We start from the raw sequence: 6,094 nt of genomic DNA, 5'->3' as shown, positions 1-6,094 counted from the left end.
TGGTTTGCATGTCCTGTCAGACTGATTACACAATCTGTTATAATTACACAGAGCTCTGCAGACCTTAAGGGAGCCATGTTATACAGTAGAATGACTGCTAATTGCTATGGGTAAAACCTCGAGTCCATCGAAGTCGATAGCAAAATTTCTGCTAATTTCATAGAGAGAATTTCTGGGGCCATTTTCAGAATTACAAACATCAATATTGTTTAATATACTTAACTGGAATGAAAACCAAATCCATTATTAATATCATATAGAGGCTAATAAAATTTCTGGAATACTTAAGATATCTTGGAAATTTGAAATATTTAGGTCATAAGTATTAAGAAAACAAATATAACTTCTTAAACTGAGTTATTTCCTTCTAACACAATTTGTTATGCCTCTCTCAAATTTATCGTGGAAGGCTATATGACACGTCTGTGTTTTCTCTTTTTCTCTCCGAGGAAATGGTGAGCAGCTAGAGGGGGCTGAGATGCACAACGTATTTTGGGCACAGCAGCCACCTCCCAGCAGCATCACGCGCAGGACGGCACCGCGCGCTGCCAGTCCGCAGCAGCCTGGCCCCCTCCATGGAAGCTGCTACTCGTCCTCACGGCCTCCAGCATTCCCTAGCTCTGCATTTGCCTTTCTGATTTCCCGCATTAGCTTACAGCTATTAGAATTTTTACCAACCTCCTGCTTGGCTCAGTTCCTCAGCCTTTTCAGAGCCACGTCCATCTACCTTGATCCCACTGTCTATCTGCTGCATGGGCAACAATGTGGTGTGTACTGCATCCCTTCCATAGGTCTTCTTTAACTCTATATTAAGCCATCTTAAAATTGCTTTCTGTAACTGCTGAAGTTACCAAATTGTGTACACTAGTTTTTAGTGCAATAGGGAAATTTCAGAAAGGAACTGAAAATCAGATCTATGGTCAGAACTGAGCATGCTCTCTCCAAACTGGTTTTCCTCTTTATTTTAATGTTTATTTCAAATTATTATTTGAATTGAGAAGTAGTTTTTAACCATAGGACAAATTTTAGAATCAACATAGARGAAATTGAAATTGATTAATCTTTATTTTTTAAAAAATGAAGAATCAGACAAGTTCTAACTACAAAACTATGCCTAGCAATTAATTCCTAAAACTATCTTTTAGTAAGTGTATTTGGAATGAAAACAATCTTCCAGTAATATCGGTCTATTACTAGAAATGATGAAGTTGTAAAAGCATAGTTTTTTATAAATCATCATCTTCTGTGTTCAGGGGAAAAGATAGATGACAATGTCATGTTAAATGATGGGGAGACATAATTAACTCCCAGTGATCATGGAGGAAGGCATTGCACAGCTCCATTTTTAAATCAGTAGCTTCAATAATTTGCATCTGAGAATTTTGTAGGAGCCAGACAGAAAGATATCTGGATCATTACTGTTGATTTTCAAAAACTTTTGAAACTAAGTTCAGGAATCAGTTAAAAAAAGAAGACAAAAACAAAACAAAAAAATATTATTGGCCCACTGTTTAAGAAAGGACAATTGTAGGGCTTTCATCCTGACAACTAGCTCCTGCAAAATAGCAAAATGACTGAGACAGCAGTCTGCTGAAGAATTAGAGCTGGCAAACACAGCCAACATCCATTGAATTTATGGAAAATACCAAGCTAATTTGATATATTTTTGTGTAGCTGACAAATTTAATTAAAAAAGGTAATAGTGTATTAATACTCTCTACAGCTAGACTTCTGCTAGACATTGACTAATACCAAATATTCTCCTTAATTAATTAGTAACATATAAGTAAATGTGCTAAGGATTAAATGAATTAGATGGTGGCTCCTTGACAGCTTTGGAACAGGTTTGACAGTGTAATGGTAAAATGAGGAATACTCACAGCMGATGCAAATGAAAGGTCCTAAAAAAATCACCTCCTGGTCCTGCACAATTGGAAAGTTTTAGCATTTAAGAAAGAAGAAAACATAAGTTAATCATTAAATTTGTTGATGGCACAAAAACTGTGGAAATACTGTAATGCAGAAAGCCATGGTAATAGATGAAAGAAAACAGCCTGCACCAAAGGCTTGTCTTGGCAAAGTGCCTTGTTCACGGTATGCTCTAAAATAGCATTTGCATTCTCTATCAAAGGCTAAGAATATACCAGAAACCATAAGCTTGCACTTGATACTTTTTATAATAGATATGTAGAAGGTTACGCAGTTTGTAGAAATCCAAGAATGGGTATTCAGTCATTTGGGCCAGAGAAGAATTAGCTAGAGCTGTAATAAAGTGACACTTTTAGGCTTCTAAAAAGACAGCCACAAGATTGGGTTGCACAGCCACAGACRTGCCTATCTTACATTAATTTGCCTAATCCCATTTGGAACCTACTTACACTCTATGCTATCTTGTGGCATTGAGTTCCACAATTTTAAATGACATGTAGCCTGTGGGAAAATACCTTCTTTTTCAGTTTTACACCTGTGACCCATTTCAGCTGGGAGCTGTCAGGTCCTCCGTTGCAAGAAAGAGTGAGTAGCTTGTCTTTGATCACTCTCTGAATCATTTATGATTTTATAGACTTCCATCCTATCTCCTCAGCCCTATCTGTCACAGGGAGTGTAATCCAAATCTCTCCTTGCATGGCAGTTGTTCCTAACTCCCATTGCCCTCAAGGACCAGCAGCAGGTGTAGGATCACCTCAGGAATCCACCTAGACCACACAGTAGACAAAAGCAGGTGCCACCCTAGTATATTATCTATGCCTGCTTCCACCAGTCACAACTCCAGATTCTCCTAGACCTTCCCCATTCCTCTACTTCTTGCATTCAATGCAGCATTGGACAGTAAATCCCTATTCAAATTTTTTAGACTTCAGGATTTTAGAAACTTCTATCACACTTGTGTCATTCCAGGTTAAGAGTCCTAATCTATTTAGCCCTTCCCATGTGGAAACTGCTCTGGATCTTGATAATCTGTTTTTCAAACCATTTTTTGCTATTGCCCTCTGTTGCTTGTCCAGCCAGRGAGGCCAGAACTGTTCCCAGCACACATGATGCCTGGGTTTCTATGGGGCCTCATGCCTGTTACTGAGGAAGGAATACAGATGGCAACAGTAATTCTGCTTTCTTCTCCGATTTCTCTKGAGCACTGAGAAGACATTTCCATATATTTCTATGCGATTACCTCAAAATCTTTTTCTCCTGTGCAGTAATATTTAACTGAGCCCAACATGTTTACATGACATCAGATTTGTGTCATTTCATGTACCTCACTCCACAGCTATCAACACTGATTTTAATGATGCTTTGTTGTCCAGTCAGCCYGACGTGTAATCTGCTATTCATCTCTTCACAATTCCTGTCTTCTCACCCTAAATAACTACTGTCAAGTGTTGTCACTTCACTGTTCAACCTCTTTTTCAGATTTCTGTTAAATATGTTGATATCACAGGCTTCTGTACCTCTTCCATTGCTTTAATACAAACTTCAAGTAGGAGGGGAAAGAATCTGAAAGAGAGGAATCAGTACTGGGGGCAGTATTTAAGACATGTCTATAAAGTGAAATTAGAAGGTGACATAGTGACATTATCTGTTTCGGTCTCTACTCTTAATAATTCCTAATATTAGATTTGCTTTTTAGACCAATGCTGAGCAATGAGCTGGTGTCTGCAGAGAACCATCTGCAGTGACTTCACCATCTCTTTCCTCCTATTAATTGCTGATTTAGAGCCCATTAATTTATATGTATAGTTTAGGTTACTTTTTCCCCCCTGTGTATTATTTTGCAGTTATGAAGTGTTTCATCTGCCATTTTAAAACTCACTTATTATAATGAAATCATTCTCCACTCTCTGCAAGCAGCTTTAGTTGTGTTCAGCTTCATTTCAGTAACCTGAATAATCTTTTATCATCTTTGGATTTTGCCATCTCACTATTCACCCGCTATCTGCAGGTTTTTAAACAAGTCTTAGGAAACCTGCACACTCAAGAGCTAGGGAACCCAGCAAATGGTATTTGCCAGCCTGCTCGGGGGAGGTGGGTGGTGAAGGAAGAAAGCGAGTGCTTGAGTTGCCAGTTCCCCACTTGGAGGAAGAAGGTCCCTCCAACTGGCACGAGGCAGTGCTCTGCCTGCCAGAAGCACAAGTCTGTTACCCCACAGCTACTCTCCGAACATCACAGGTGACAAACAGCAAAGAAGCATCCCCAGAGTGATTCAGACTGCTGTGTAAAACACAGAAACAGCCAAACACTATCTGGTTTAGCATGAGTAATGGTAAACTCATTTGCCTAAAAATAAAGAGCAAGGGCTACAAATACAGAATGAGGACTTTGGAAGCAGCAGCTCTGTGCAGGACTCATTAGTCTTGACAGAGGAGCATTTGTACAAGAGTTGCCAACATTGTTTTGGGCCAAAGAGCTGGGGAAACCCCTGAGCATTAARTGCTGGCCAGGAGATGCCACTGCCTCTGTGCTTGGCAGTGACAGGGCCATGCCTGGCCTACAGTGTCCAGTTCTGGAGCCAACACCATGAGGTTATTATCAAATCAAAATGGCTTTGGAGTCTTAATAAGAGATCAGAAATGCCTTCTAATAACAGTTGAGGAATTAATCTGTAACACTTTAAAAAGACGCTGYTACAGGTTAAACTGGACATTGCTGAAGAGTCCTGGAAACGAGTGACAAAAAAATGATAGCTCTGCAGCTAAGCAGATGAAGCTGTAACATCATCCAATTGCTAGACGCTGAAACTCAAGAAATTTAGAGAAATAAACTCAAATTCAAATAGGTTCAGTTCTAGGTTTTCTGCTACATATTTCATTCTTCTCTACACAATATACCAAAGATGAAGAAGTTCTGCCTASTCAGAAGCATTGCTTTCCTAGCTAAGCCTCAGCAGGGTCATAATCCCTGCTGGAGGGCTGAGAGCCTTGAAAGGAGGTATATGTGACACTGATGAGAAGAAAAGATAGCTGCAGAGACTCAAGCTCCCATAAGTGTGTGGTGGCATTTGGCTTTTGTTGTCTGAAAAGTTGGGTACAGGGAATGTCTAGCAAATTTGCTRTTTGCACTGGCTGACAAAAGAGTCCTGCAAACACAATGGATGAAAGATAAGAAACTGTGACTTCCTGGGCACAATCACAGCAGTTGCCCAAAGCCTGACCTTGGTGCATGCAGCACAGGATGGAGAGCACCACAGAGCAGAGGAGGGTCACGGAGCTGCAGAGCAGCTGATTAAAGAGGAGCTTGCAATGCAAGGCAGCAGCACATCAGTCGGGCGAGAGCTGCAGGACTGGGCTAGGGCCCCCAACAGAACAGCATGGCCGTTAAGCAGCCTTAGAAAGACTGTAGAGATCCATGGTGCAAGGTAAGTCAGCATTTCCAAGAGGAGAGTTGCTGCCCACCAAGGCTGCAATTGCATCCAGGCCTTCTACCTCATTCCCTGCTCTACTCCCATSCAGCACACCTCCAACATGGGGCCACCTTCCTCCACACTCTGCTCCCACCTACCTTTAGCACCTCTCAAAGAGAGGGAGTCTATCGGGAGCTCTCCTAGAGCCAGGCAGGGTCCCATCCTTTCCTCCCATMTGCTTGTCTCTTCCATGAGATCAGTCAGGACTGCAGAGGGACACACACAAGCAGACAGCAGAACATGTCCAGCAGTTCTGGACAKGCTCCTCTTCCCCTTTGGAGAGGAGCAGGAACATGTCCGCACCTTCCTCACGGTGACCACTGGAGGAGGTGGGGGCTGGCACCACAGCAGCTCGTCCTACCCTGCAATGAAGGGGCAGAGAGATAAGCCCGCATTGAAGTGATCAGGAGGCCAGTGACAAATTTAGTTGCTTGACAGAGGCCACCTCGCTTCAAACAGTGACAGCACTGAGAGCAGGAGCAGATTCAGGAGAAGTAAGGCTAGCACATGAAGGTGGAGCCCCATGGGGCCTGGGTCAGGAGGCATTGGTGACAGAGGCCTGCACAGGCTGAGCACACAGGAGGGTGCTGGGGGTGGTGGTGACCCCTGCCATACCTCCATMCTGTGGTGCCAGGTCACAGCAGCATTTCCAGCCACAAAGAAGTCATCAAGGCTGAGGGAAGCTCAGGGAGACACCTG

At 42.3% G+C, this 6,094-nt stretch overlaps 1 long non-coding RNA gene across 1 annotated transcript; it reads right to left on the bottom strand.

The window, feature by feature from the left end:
• Positions 1-3,097: 3,097 nt before the first annotated feature.
• On the bottom strand, positions 3,098-5,742 carry LOC112957611. The gene is made up of 3 exons (XR_003251240.1): positions 5,699-5,742; positions 5,494-5,601; positions 3,098-3,492 (listed from the first exon to the last, which is right to left on the bottom strand). It is a non-coding gene; the product is annotated as an uncharacterized LOC112957611 (long non-coding RNA).
• Positions 5,743-6,094: the final 352 nt, after the last annotated feature.

Source organism: Nothoprocta perdicaria, unplaced genomic scaffold, assembly GCF_003342845.1.
Source record: "Nothoprocta perdicaria isolate Ctin4 unplaced genomic scaffold, notPer1 scaffold_0, whole genome shotgun sequence".
NCBI classification, from domain to species: Eukaryota; Metazoa; Chordata; class Aves; order Tinamiformes; family Tinamidae; genus Nothoprocta; species Nothoprocta perdicaria.
This window is presented reverse-complemented; position numbering and strand designations above follow the sequence as displayed.